The sequence below is a fragment of the Eulemur rufifrons genome, chromosome 1 (assembly GCF_041146395.1).
Source record: "Eulemur rufifrons isolate Redbay chromosome 1, OSU_ERuf_1, whole genome shotgun sequence".
In the NCBI taxonomy this organism is placed as follows: domain Eukaryota; kingdom Metazoa; phylum Chordata; class Mammalia; order Primates; family Lemuridae; genus Eulemur; species Eulemur rufifrons.
The window spans coordinates 67053540-67069007 of NC_090983.1; positions in this window are offsets into that span (position 1 = coordinate 67053540).

Genomic DNA, 15468 nt, shown 5'->3' on the forward strand with positions numbered 1-15468 from the left:
TGTTTTCTTGATCTTAAAGAAGGAAGCTGTGTTAGACCTATAATTTCATTCTCATAAATGACATTGTTTTGATAAATAACTTGTGTGTATGTGTATGTGAGTGTGTGAATTATATGGTCAAATTTTGAAGGAGCAGCATTAATCTTTAACACTCCCATCTGCTCCTAATTTCTTTCATAAAGTACAGGCTTGTCCAGATTTTTCTGGAGATATTGTGGATTTGGTTCCAGACCACTGCAATAAAGTGAATATCACAATAAAGTGAGTCACACGATTTTTTGGTTTCCCAGTGCTCCTAAAAGTTATGTTTACACAATACTGTAGCCTATTAACTGTGCGATGGCATTATGTCTAAAAAAGTGTACATGCTTTAATTTAAAAAATACTTCATTGCTAAAACTGTTAATGAGCATCTGAGCCTTCAGCAAGTCATAGTCTTTCTGCGAGTAGAGTCTTGCCTCAGTGTTTATGGATGCTGACTGATGAGGGGTGGGGAGGGGGTTGCAGAAGGCTGAAGTAACTGTGGCAATTTCCTAAAATAAGATAACCATGAAATTTACTGCATCAATTGACTCTTCCTTTCATAAGAGACTTCTCTGTAGCATGCAGTGCTATTTAATAGCATTTTACCCACAGTAGAACTTTTTTCAAAATTGAAATCAATCTGCGACTCTTTTCAGGCCCTGCCACTCTTTATCAATTAAGTTTATGGAATATCCTAAATCCTTTGTTATTATTTTAACAACATTCACAGCATCTTCTCTAGGAGCAGTTTCCATTTCAAGAAACCACTTTCTTTGTTCATTCATAAAATGCAACTTTTCATCTGCTCAAGTGTTATCAGGAGATTGCAGCAATTCATCTTAAGGCTCCACTTCTAATTCTAGTTCTCTTGCCATTTCTACCATACCCGAAGTTACTTCCTTTACTGAAGTCTTGAACCCCTAAAAGTAACCTGTGAGAGTTGGAATCAACTTTTTCCTAACTCCTGTTCATGTTGATATTTTGGCCTCCTCCCACGAGTCACAAATGTTCTTAATAACATCCAGAAGGTTTTCAGTTTGCTTTTCACAGATCCATCAGAGAAATCACTATCTATGGCAGCTTTGGTCTACAAAATGTGTTTCTTAAACAATTAGACTTGAAAGTCAAAATTACTCCTTAATGTATGGGGCTGCAGAATGGACATCGTGTTAGCAAATATAAAAACATTAATCTTCTTGTACACGTCTATCAGGGTTCTTGGGCAACCAGGTTCATTGTTAATGAACAGTAATATTTTGAAACAAATCTTTTTTTTCTGAGCAGTTCTCAATAGTGTGTTTAAAATATTCAGTAAACCATGCTGTAAACAGATGTGGTGTCATCCAGGCTTTGTTGTTCCATTTATAGAGCACAGGCAGGGTAGATTTAACAGCATTCTGAATGGCCCTAGGATTTTCAGAATGATAAATGAACATTGGCTTTAACTTGAAGTCACCAGCTGCATTAGCCCTCGATAGGAGAGTCAGCTCCTGTCCTTTGAAGCTTTGAAGCCATTGACTTCTCTGTAGCTATGAAAGTCCTGGATGGCACCTTCTTCCAATAAGACCATTTCATCTACATTGAAAACCAGTCTTTTAGTGTAGCCCCCTTCTTCAATGATCTCAGCTAGATCGTCTGGATAACCTGCTACAGCTACTACATCAGCACTTGCTGTTTCAATGTGCACTTTTATGTTATGGAGATAGCTTCTTTCCTTGAACCTTATGAACCAACTTCTGCTAGGTTCAACTTTTTCTTCTGCAGTTTCTTTACCTCTTTCAACCTTTGCAGAATTGAAGAGAGTTCTGGCCTTTCTCTGGATTAGACTGTGTCTTGAGGGAATGGAATGCTGTGATTGGTTTGACCTATCCAGATCACTCATTTTCCGTATCAGCAATAAGGCTGTTGCACTTTCTTACTATTTATGTATTCACTGGAGCAGCACTTTTAATTTCCTTCAAGAACTTTTTCTTTGCAGTCACAACTTGGCTAACTGGCATAAGAGGCCTAGCTTTTAGCCTATTCTGGCTTTTGACATGTCTTCCTCACTAAGCTTAATCATTTCTAGCTTTTGATTTAAAGTGGGAGACGTGATTCTTCCTTTCACTTGGTTACATAGAAGCCATTGTAGGGTTATGAAATTAGATGCCTAATTTCAATATTGTTGCATCTCAGGGAATTGGGAGGCCTGAGGATTGGGAGAGAGGTGGGAGGCATCCAGTCAGTGGAACAGTCAGAAGTCACACAACATTGATTAAGTTCACCATCTCATATAGGTGTGGTTCATGGTGCCCCAAAACAATTGCAATAGTAACATCAGAGATCACTGATCACAGATCACCACGATAGATATAACAATTATGAAAAAGTTTGAAACATTGTGACATGAAGTGAGTACATGCTGTTGGAAAAATGGTGCCGATAGACTTGCTCAATGCAGGGTTGCCACAAACCTGCAATTTGTAAAAAATGTAGTATCTTTGAAGTGCAATAAAGTGAAGTGCACTAAAATGAGGTATGCCTATGCGAAGTAACAGTAACAGCATTTGAACACGAGAGTTGTTTTACCATCAAAAGTTGTCAGGGAAGATACTAAATATCTGAGAGTTGAATTTCTGATTGGACGGTTGAAAAAGAATAGTTGCTTCTTAAAGCAAGTGATAAGCTATATTAGATGCAAGTCAATTGAAATATTTCTTTTAATATTCTAAAACATTCTTATGATTAGCTTTATGAATAACACTATTATAGAGCTGGCTGGTGTAATCGAAAGAGAATGGATTTTGTCATCCTACAGACCTGAATTTTAACCACCCTCTGCCTTTCACTAGTTCCATAACCTTGAACAACTTATTTAACTTTCTAAGCTCAGGTTTCCTACTCCATTTAATACAGATACAACTACCTCATTGGGCTGTTGGGAGAATGATGGAAGAAATCATATATAAAGGAAAAAACAGGGCTTGGCTTTTCCCAGGTTTCTTCTTGAGGACAGATGGAAGATTGGTTGAATGCTTGATAGCAGTCAGCCAGCTCCATTTTCAGAAGGTTCAGAAATGTAGGCTCCAATCAACAACCTAGTAAGCTAGACAAATGTCAGAATTTTGGGTTCAAGCCAGGTTTTTTTTTTTGACAGTCATGCATGTCATATTTTTTTAGGACCCTAACACCAGAAGTCAGAGATAGAGGAAAAGCATAGTACTAGTTGAGAGGATTACGTAGGCTTATAGAAGAAGCTAATCAAATGGAATTGGTGTGAGCTCTACTAACACAGCTTCAAGGGCAGAGGATTTTAAATCTACTGTTAACATGCCTACCTCTGTAGCCTTCGGTTTTCCTTTTAGGTATTTTAATGGTAAATAATGCTTCTCATGAATATTGAAACATCCCAGCCAAGTGAGGCTTCTGGAAACATTTATCATTCTTTTTCTGGGTTAGGACTTTGAACAACTTTCTTTGTGATTAGATGTAAAGGCGTTATTTTCTTTTCTCTATTGATTATATAGGATGTAAGTCTTTCAGACATTAAAATGTCAAGAACCTACATGGATGTGGATGAGATCCCTGAAGAGAAATGTCAAAATGTCTCACCTTTTGACTCTGTTAATGAAGGCTCTCTTTATATGATGTGTGTTGTCATGGTGATGGGGAACAGGGACAGAATTTGGAAGGGATTAGAGAAGACATTATAGCGTGGTAAAGAGGCTTAGCGTATATAAGCTATGGAGAAAATTGCATCACACAGTCTCGGACATCACACAGCCTGCTTACAGGGTACTAGCAGACATTATAAAAACGACAAATAGCTCAAGATTCTGTGAGCTGGACTGGTGTCTATATTATCGAAGCTATAACTTAAAGGCTGAGAGTAGGAGTTGGGTGTGAAAATTGTCCTGGGAGTTTCAACACCTGGAGGTAATTTGAGATGGACTGGGGGGTTGACACAGATATATCAAACACTTATTGACACACCTAAAATGTCAATTGAACACATTTGAAACTTTCCTTAACACTTGTGCACTCAACACTCTGATGGTTGCTGTAGGATGTCTGAAAGAGGTAGGATGTTATCCCTTACTTAAAGGAGGTAAAAATCAAATATCAAATGCAAATTTAATTTTATTATTTACTAATGAATTGTTTAAAAATCTTGTGTAAGAAGCTTTGAGAATCAGCCTTAGAAACCTGTACCAAGCACCAATTTTTCAAAAACTTATTTTTTCTTAGTAATAACTAATAAAAATATAACTGCATTGATAATACCTGTATAATACATTTAAAAATGTGTACATTGCACTATAGAATGTTTCATCAATCTTTCATATACTAACTTCATTATTTTTTTGTCAAACCTCAAACCACCTGTAACAGATTTACTTGTTATTTAAAACAAATCAAGTTTCTTTTAATTTAAAATTTATTTGAAAAAGAAATGGAAACTTGAAAACAAATATTGCTTTCCATTTTAGAATGTAATTGTAAAATTAAGTGTGATTAGAACAAAATAATGCAATTAAATTATAGAGAAATACTGTTGCCTGCTGAAGGGAGGCCTATGACCTACTATTCCTTTGCTTAAAAGAGAGAATGACAAGTGCTAGAAAGGTGTGAAACCATACCGGCACCAAACAGAGATTTTCTTCTTTATATAATTAGGAGGATTAAAAAAAATTGAAGAAAGAAATTTCATACTATGTGATTTAATATTATTTAATGCAAGTCCACTAGTCATCTAAAGTCATCTTGTTTCACACTTTGGAATTCACTGCCTAAAGGCTTGCAAGGTCAAGTTTATGTACTGAATTTTGTTTAGCCTTACAACACTAACAAGTTACTTATTTATTAACTCCAATTTTACAGATGAGAAAACAAAGACACAAAGAGGTTAAGAGATCCTCTTCTGTTTAGTCAGTATTAGACATAGACACAAACCCAGATTTCTAAGAAACAAAAGCCATTTCCCATTGTATGATCATTATATTATTATGCTACACATTATGATGTATTATATACTATATGACTATTGTTGCAAGCTCTCTTATTATTAAATATCTCAAATAGTTACGTAGCAATAGAAATTATCAAATATTCTTATATCAAGATATAAGAAGCTGATTTTTCTTATGTTAATACCCCAATGATAAGCATTTTATTAATTACAGAAATAGAGACTCTGCTAATGATTTGTTTCAACAGGGATACAAGTTAGTAAGTAAATGTTATTAATTTGTTTTTTTTTTCTTTGAAGGAACATCATCTCCATGAAATTTATTAATTTTATTTTTTCAAGAAAATATTTAGCCTCTAGCATATTAGAATATAAACATTAAATATTTAATAATATAAATGTATTCCCAATTGTGCCATTTACCTGCATTTGAAATAGAGATGTATATTTTTTTTCCAATTTATACAAACTTAGATAAAAAAAATATTTCTTGTTACTCCCATGACAGGTGGGAATAAAACACTGGACAAAGAACAATGCTGTTGACAAAATTCTTTTTTTTTAAAGAAGTATTTTGGTAGGCTCATCAGATCATTTGAATATTCTTCTATGATGCTGCATCAAAAACTCAAGTTGTAATTTCACAAATACTAGATGCAAGTGGAATCTGAAACCATATCAATAGACTTTTAATAATCTGTTACATTAAAATCCATTATCTTGCACTTTGCATGGATCTTTTATTCTTTTTTCAATTTAAAAATATTAAGGGGGTACAAATATATTTGTTATATAGATAGCTTTTATAATGCTTAAGTCAGGGCTATAAGTGCCCCCATCACCCGGATAGTGTTCATTGCACCTGTTATTTTAATAGGTGGGTTTTTACCCTTCCCACTCACCCCCCTCCCCACTTCTTGATTTCCGATGACTTTTACTTCTCTCTGTGCCCATGTGTGCCCATCGATTAGTTCCAAATTATTAGAGAATACATGTAGTGTTTGTTCTTCCATTCCTGGATACTTCACTTAGGATCATTGTCTCTAGTTCCAATCAAATTGCTGCTAAAGACATTAATTCATTTCTTTTTGTGACTGAGTAGTACTTCATAGTATCACAGTATGTATGTATGTGTGTGTATAAATGTATGTATATATACATATACACACACACACACATATACCACATTTTCTTAATCCACTCATGAATTGATGGGCACTTAGGTTGGTTCCACATCTTTGCGATTGTGAATTGTGCTACAATAAACATTGGAGTGTAGCTGTCTTTTTGATAAAATGACTTCTTTTCCTGTGGGTAAATACCCAGTAGTGGGATTGCTGGATCAAATGGTAAGTCTACATTTATTTCTTTGAGGAATCTCCACACTGTTTTCCATAGAGGTTGTACTAATTTGCAGTCCCACCAACAGTGTATGAACATTTGTTTCTGTCTGCATCTACACCAGCAACTGTTGATTTTGGACTTTTTAATGATAGCCATTCTGAAAGGAGTAAGGTGATATCTCATTGTGGTTTTAATTTGCATTTCCTGGATGATTAGTGATGCTGAACATTTTTTTCATATGTTTGTTGACCATTTGTCTTTCTTCTTTTGAAAAACTTCCGGTCATGTTTTTTACCTACCTTTAAATGAGGTTGTTTGTTTTTTTCTTGTAGATTTGCCTGAATTCTTTGTAGATTCTGGATATTAGCCCTTTACCTAATGTATAGTTTCCAAATATTTTCTTGCATTCTGTAGGTTGTCTATTTACTCTATTGATTATTTCTTTTGCTGTGCAGAAGCTTTTTAATTTAATCAAGTCCCATTCATTTATTTCCGTGTTGTAATTGCCTTTGGGGTATTAGTCATAAATTCCTTGCCTAGGCTGATGTCCAGAAGAGTTTTTCCTACATATTCTTCTAGAATTATTATGATTTCATGATTTACAGTTAAGTCTTTTATCTATCTTGAATTAATTTTTGTAAATGGTGAGAGATAGGGGTCCTGTTTCATTCTTCTACATGTAGCTATCCAATTTTCCCAGCACTACTTACTTAATAGGGCTTCCTTTCCCCAGTGTATGTTGTTGTCTGCTTTGTTGAAGCTCAGTTGGTTGTAGGTAGATAGTTTTATATCTGGGTTCTCTGTTCTCTTCTAATGGACTATGTCTGTGTTTATGTACCAATACCATGCTGTTTGAGTTACTAAAGCCTTGTAAAATAATTTGAAGTCTGGTAATATGATGCCTCCAGATTTATTCTTTTTGGTTAAGATTGCTTTGGCTATTCAGGCTCTTTTGTGGTTCCAAACGAAGTGTAGAATTATTTTTTCTAGGTTTGTGAAGTACAACGTTGGTATTTTAAGGGAGATTGTGTTGAATCTGTAATAACATTGGGCAACGTGGATATTTTAACAACGTTGATTCTACCAATCTATGAGCATGATGTATTTTTCCATTTATTTGTGTCATCTTCGATTTCTTTCATCGGTGTTTTGTAGAGATCTTTCACCTGCTTGGTTAAGTATATTCCCAAGTATTTTATTTTCTTTGTAGCTATTGTGTATGATATTGAGTCTTTAATTGACAGTCTCAGCTTGACTGTCATTAGTATATAGAAATGCTACTGATGGGCGCATTAATTTTGTAAGCTGAGACTTTGCTGAATTTATCAATTCTAGGAGTCTTTTAGTGAAGTCTTTGGTCAAAACTTTTAGTGAAGTCTTTCTAGATACAAGATCATATCATCTGCAAAAAAGAATTGTTTGAAATCCTCTTTCCTGATTTGAATATCCTTTATTTCTTTCTCTTGCCTGATTGCTCTGGCTAGGACTTCCAGTAATATGTTAAATAGAAGTGGTCACAATGGGCACCCTTGTCTTGTTCCGGTGCTTAGGGGGAATTATTTCAACTTTTCTCCATTCAGTATGATGTTGGCTGTGGGATTGTCATATATGACTTTTATAACTTTGATGTATGATCTTTCCCAGAAGAGCCATCTGTAGGTAGGCATCCACCTGCAACTTCCAATCCTCTCCTTGATAGCAGCACCCACTGTCTGCTTCTAGTCTGCCATTTGCCCACCCACAAAAATTCTTTATCACCTGGGAGTGACTGGCTCTTCCTGTAACTGCTTCCAGGTGGTCAGGAAACTGTCCATTTGATTTTGTATATAGTGTAATAGATACGTGGAGACATAAGACATTTGACCCCAGGTGGCAGTATAGAAAATATACAGTGCCCTCAAATTTAGAGCAAGGAAAATGAAGCCTCCTAATGTTGAAAAAATATAAGGTGACAGCACAGGGGGAAGCACAGATCTGAAGATCAGATTTGGAAAGGCTAAAGTTGAAAAAAGGTTGCAACTTTCGATAAAACCACAGATAGTCAAAAGATCTTAGTTATATGAGGACAAGAATAAGATCATCAAAGGAACAGTCTTAGTGCTGTGGCTTAGGGTGTAAAGCTGATTGTTGACAAAGGAGAGTAGAACTCTTTAATCTCTATTTTTCTGTATCTTTTCTGTAAAAGAGACTTACATTCACACTAGACTGTAAAGAATAAACATTGGTAAGGAGATGTAGAAGATGAAAATGGGGTAATATATTATGAGATAATCCTACTGCTAAAAATGAGTTTAGGTTTAATGTTGTGGGCAAATTAAATGCCAGAGTACAATAGTCTACGGTGCAAAAAATGACAGTGATATGTGAAGAAATTTTAAATATAAAGAGACAATGGAAGATAGAAAAATGCAAATGTAAATTCACATTTAAAGAAGAGGAGGAGGGGAAAAGTGTATTCTGCCATTCCAACTACTGAAATTTAAGTTAATTCTGGGCAAGGCTCCAGAATGAATTATTAAAGAGAAGATTCATAAAATCCTAGGAGAGGATCCAGCAAGAGTTAACTAAGATCAATTCATGATGGATCAGTTCATCATTTTGTTCTTTAGCAGGAAATATTGCATATTGAATAAATGTACCTGATATTCCACAGGCACGTTGGAATCTTTTTCATGAAATTTCTGGGGAAATGATGGAGAATAATGGATTTAATGCAATGACAAATACCCAATCAGAAGATGGTTCATGTGTGTCTGAACAAGGGGCTCCTAAACAAAATGATATTATCCAAAGAGGAGATTCTTAATGTTGTTTCTCAGGAGTCTTTCATGTTTAACATTTGTTGCAGTCTAGGTCTTCTGGTGATGAATTACCTAGTTTTTGTTTTCTGAGTTCTTTAGTTCTCCTTCATTTTTGAAGGATAATATTTTACTGGATATAAAATTCTAGGGTTTTTTTTTTCTTTTTCTTTTTGGAGACAAGAGTCTTGCTCTATTGTCCAGGGTAGAATGCTGTGGCATCAGCCTAGCTCACAGCAACCTCAAACTCCTGGGCTTAAGCAATCCTTGTGACTCAGCCTCCTGAGTAGCTGGGACCACAAGCATGTGCCACCATGCCTGGCTAATTTTTTTCTATATATTTTTAATTGTCCAGCTAATTTCTTTCTATTTTTCAGTAGAGATGGGGTCTCACTCTTGCTCAGGCTGGTCTTGAACTCCTGACCTGGAGCGATCCTCCTGCCTCAGCCTCCCAGAGTGCTAGGATTACAGGCGTGAGCCACCGTGCCTGGCCTTTTTTTTCTTTTAACACTAAATATTTCACTCTGCTCTCTTTGTGCTTGTATGGTTTCTGATGAGTAGTCTGCTGTAATTCTTATTCTTGTTCCTCTATAGGTAAGGTTTTTTTTTTTTTTTCCCTTCTTTGGCTTCTTTTATTTCTTTCTTTGTGTTTAGTTTTCTGCAGTTTGAATATGAGTAGGTGTTTTGTTTTGTCTTGTTTTTGATATCTGTCCCATTTGGTATTCTCTGATCTTCCTGGATTTGTGGCTTGGTGTCTGTTCCTAATTTTGGAATATTGTCAAACCATTATTACTTGAACATTTATTCTTCTCTATTCTTTTTTTCTTCTCATTCTGGTATTCAAATTACATGTTAAATTTTTTGAAATTGTCCTACAGTTCTTAGATGCTCTTGAGGGTTTTTTTTTTTATTTTTATTTTTGCATTTCAGTTTGGGAAGTTGCTATTGATCAATCTTAATCTCACTGATTCTTTCTGCAGCTGTGTTGAGTCTAACAATGAACTAATTGAAGGCATTCTTCATTTTTATTAGTGTTTTTTAATTTTGATCATATACTTTTGATTCTTAGAGTTTCTATCTCTATACTTAAATTACTCATATATTCTTGCATATTGCCTACTTTTTCCATTAAATCCCTTAAAACATTAATTATAGCCAATATATTGCAAATTTCCCTGTCTGATCATTTGAACATCTGGATCATACCTGAGTATAATTTTGGCAATTGCTTTGCCTCTTCAGGCTGTTTTTGCTGTTGCTGTTGTTTTTCCTTTTGGCATGCTTTATAATTTCTTGTTGAAAGGTGGACTCATAAATAGATACATAGGCAAATAGGACTTTAGTGTGGGGATTTATGTTAATCTGGCTATGTTGGGCTATGTTTAATGTTTGCTATTGGTGTAGGCATCAGGAGCTCCAAATCCTTCCTTGATCTTGTATCCCTTCTTGATTTTGGGCTTCCCTAAGTAAAAAAATCTCTGTATTGCAGCTTTTTTAGCTTTAATCCACTGCTATTTTACTGGAGACCTGTAGCTATAGTGGGAAGATGTGGAGGAGGGGAAACATTAAAAATTTTTTTATTAATATTAAATCTCAGTCTTTTGGGGGGCATGTGTCTTTGTGCTATCAGCTTCACAAGTGTTTCTTTAATAGTATAGGTTTTTAAATTTGATTTTATTTCCATAAATTTGGGGGTACCAATGTTTTAATTACATGGATAAGTTGTATGGTGGTGCAGTCTGGACTTTTAGTGTACCCATCACCCAAATAGTGTGCCTTGTACCATATAGGTAATGTTTCATCCTTCACCCTCCTCCCACCTTCCCCCATTCTGAATCTCCAGTGTCCATTATACCACTCTGTATGACCATGCACACCCATAGCTTAGCTCCAACTTATAAGTGAGAATATGCAGTATTTATTTTTCCATTCCTGAGGTATTTCACTTGAAATAGTGGCCTCCAGTTCCATTCAAGTTGCTTTAAAAGACATTTTTGCATTATTTTTTGTGGCTGAGTAGTATTCTATGGGTGTGTGTGTGTGTGTGTGTACATATGTATATACACATGACTATATCTATGTAGACAGACACACCACCCACCACATTTTCTTTATCCACTTATCAGTTGATGAGCACTTAGGTTGATTCCATATCTTTGCAATTGTGAAGTGTGGTGCCATAAACATGAGCAACTGGTATGATTTGGGCATTTAGCAATCAGAAAGGACATTGGTTCAGGAACAACCCTTGGTTCTTGATGATAACAATGTCAGGAGGGCCCAAGGGGATGGGCAGAGGCAGGGGTGTGCACTCAGTGAGGGAATTAGAGCCATGGGATTTTAGCAACTATAGTGAAACTATTTTAATATTTTAATACACATTATATCTATAATGGTATGTATCTGCCCACTATCAACCTTGCATATAGGCAATGAGAAGATATTCAGAGAAGAATGTATAACGGGGTAAAGATACTCAATATAATGGTGAATGAGGAGCAGCTAAAGGAACCAGAGATGTTTATTCCAGAAAGGGGAAGACTCGGAACAAGGGGGTGGGCAGGAAAGCTGTCTTCAAATATCTGAAGGATTGTCAGGTGGAAGACAGACTAGACTTATTCTGTGTGTCTCCTCAGGGTTCAATCAAGAACAATCAATGCGTGAAAGCCTTAGGGCATGAAAGTTCAGCTCTACACAAGGAGAAGTTTTCAGAACTCAGAGCAGTTCCAAGAATGGCTGCCCCCGTGAAGTGCTTAATTCTCCACTATTTAAAGATATTCAAAAAGATGATAGCAAATGCCTGGAGTGGATGTTGGAGAGAAGATATAATTGTTGAACAGGCAGTTTCATAGATTCAACTCAAAGATCCCTTCACTCCTGAGCACCTTTGGTTCTATGACCAAGAGGTAGAAGTTCTCCATGGTAATCCTGACATTTCCATGAACTAATTATATACATTATGTCAAGTTTATTCCCATTTTTAGCCCTTAAAAATGAGAGTAAAGAACTATACACATTAACTAGAGAGGCAAGCTGCTGGAAAGTTAGAATGTGAGTTGAGAACCACTTCATCCCTGAGGGCTATTAACCCAAAGAGAGACAAATAAAAGCAGTTTACTATCACAGAGATGTACAGAGCAATTCAAACCTGAAGTCAGTTTATTTTTTAAGAAGGATTTTTAAGTTTTCAAATTTTTTCTAATTCAACACATAAACATATTTATCTATTAATGCCAGTTAATTTAGTGAAGAAAGAACCAAAGGAGGTTAAGAAAGATTCAGAGACATACAGAAAAAGAAGGATGAGAGGGAGCTGGAAAAAAGGAAGGAAACAAGAGAAGGATGTTCTCTTTTATCTGCCTGGCTCCCTTGACTTTTTCATGCCTTCACTTCTGCCTCGTTAAACTGTCCACTTCCATGAGGTTCAGGGTTGTCATCTATAAAAGGAAGCTGTTGAGTGAGATACTTTGTTTATTCATTCAGCAAATGTTTCTGAAGTGCATACTTGGTAGCAGGCACTGTGCTGGGTCTCTGTGTGTGATGCAAAGACACAAGTCCTTGCGCACTTTCAGGTTCTCTAAGCCCGTGTCAAGTCAGTGACAAGATGTCTATGATCCTGGGCTGCCAGGTGTTGCCTTTGACAAGCTCACAACTGCATTCAGCCTGAAATGTTTTGTTTCAATCACCTCATATGAATGATCGTGAAAGAGCAGTGAACCCTGGAACACACCATCTACATACATATTATTATTATTTTATCCAAAATTCTGTGCACAAAGAGCATGAGGGGTTAGACATGAGAAAGGAAACAAATCACTGTTGGATTACCACCATGTTCCCCATAAGAACGATGATGACTTCTGCTTCCTGTCATTTTCTTACTCTTTTCCTCTTCTCCCTCAGGATTTTGGGTAGAAGAAGTGACAAGTTTCTCCTTAAAATTGGGTATAAAAGCCTGCCCTAGGCATGAATTTTATTCTCAGCCATAAATTCTCATGGGAGCATAGACTGGGAGATGCTACCCATTAAATGAAATCTCTTACTGTAGATGGTAAAAACTAGGTGTAACCTTTAGGCTTTCTGCGGCACAGTTCAAAACTGGCCTTTTATAGAGATTGCGATATTGTAAAGGAAGAAGCAGAGACCATTCTAATTCCGATAAACTAACACACACACAATGGCAGAGTGCATTTAGAAGGGTAGTCCATGACTATCATCTAAATTACCTTTTCCCCTGAGGCCACCATTAAATAGAAAAATGCTACAGGAAACTTGTCCCTTATATTTAAAAAGTCTGTGTGATTTGGTTAGACAATGAATTTTGCTATATTTTTAATGAAGTACAGCTTTATGTTTAAAAGCATAGGCTCTGAAGCTAGACTTCCTTGGTTCAAATCCTGGCTCTTTACTATATGAGTAACTTGGCAAGTTACTTAAACTTTCTGTGCCTCAATTTTCTCATCTATAAAATGATGACAAGAGTACCTGCCTCAAAGGGTTTTCGCAAAGATTAAAGGGCTATTGTATGAGAAGCTCTTTGATCAATATTTGGCACACAATAAATGCTATATGTGTGTTGGTTTTTATTATTACTGCTATTCTCTGAAGTTTGTTTCTTCCAAGACTTTAAGTTCCTAAGTAATATGAATCGAAGAATGTTTTTTCCTCCAAGAGAGTTGCTGTCTTGTATTTCTCTTTGGATGTGGGCTGAAAACAAAGTATGATATTGCTTATTAAAATGTGCACCAGAATCACCTATAACACATATTTTGGTCTTCAGCAAAATCAGAATATCTGGGAGTGTGCTCTAGAAATTTGTATTTTGAATGCGGTGCCCAGAGGATTCTGAGGCAAACTGGAATTTGCCTTTTTGTGGAGTGAAGCAAGCATGGCCCGTTTTGGCTTAATCACAGCAACAGGTTCATTTCTTAAGCACATATTATTCACCAGCCACTGAGCTCCCGAGCTATGATCTTATTAAATCCTCACAAGAGACCTCTAAGGTCAGGTTCTAACATGAACTCAGTTTTTCAGATCAGGAATTGTGGCTTTCACAATCCCTGGGTTATACGATTTGCCCAAGATCTGCTGGTCAGGGGCATGTCAGGGATGGAATTGGGGGATGGAAACTGCTCTACCTGGCCAGAATTGGTGTTCCTAAACATATCAAACATTTCTATCACGTCTGAACACAAGACCCTCCTCTGTTTAGGCTTTCTGCTCTGTGAAATCTGACCCAGAATATTCACCTCCAAGTTAGTCAAGGCTGACACAGATCTCCCTCCACATCAAGATTGTATTGGCCAATTTATATTCTACGGAGCAGGTCTACCAGTAAACAGCCAGGAGGGTGGGTGAAGATCAGAATGCATTGAAAACTGTCTTCTTTGGGGCCAGAGTTATGTGTTCATTGCATTTTCTAACTTAAATTCTGCCTATCTGCCAGTAGGGGGTATCTTCTAAAGCTACACCACAATCCAATACTGTAGGAATTCCAAGGCTTAGATCCTGAATCTCTAATATTTAATTTAAACAGATTGAAACAGATTTATAAAGGAAGGATGGAAAATGGAGCCAGGGATATGTTCAAATGCATTTAATGTCACATTCTAATGCTAGAAGCCTCTAGTTATTGCCAACTCAAAGCGTATTTATATAACATAAACTATGAACCAGGTGTTATGCTTCTCTATGCAGAAGTGAATTACAAAAAGTTTGCAAGGACCTGACAATATACCTGACAATATATTAATAAGTAGCATTGTTACTACTAATATTATTCAGCTCTCACTAGGTGTCAGGCACGGTACCAGGTGATCCACATGTATTTTGTCATGTAATTTAATCTTTTCAAAAACTCCACGAGCTGGGCATTTTTCAGATGCCCTGCAGCTCTGAAAATTTAAAAAATTTGCCTAAGTTCAGATAGCTTTTCAGAGGCAGAACTGAGATTTAAATTGAAGCCTTTCTATTGTGACATAAGCTTTTCTGGTGACAAGGTAAGACAATTGCATAAATAATAATGCAAGACAGAGTCATGAGGTATCATTAAAACAACAGAAAGATAAATTGCTAAGGGTACTCAGAGAAAAGTACAAATAGAGCCTTTGGGTAAAAGTGTCATGAAGTACCTAGGAGAGGAGGTAATGTTTGAGATAGGCCTGGAGGCACGGCTCTGGCTATAGTAGAGGAAGTGAGAAGGATGGGAAGTGATGGGAGGAGGCATTCCAGACATGGGGAAAGAAATGCAAACGGGCACCATGTTTGGTGATACAGAAGAGTTCACTGTCAAGGGTAAAATAAAAGAACTGGGCAATTTTGGATGATAAACCTGAAAAGTATTAATAGCTGGAT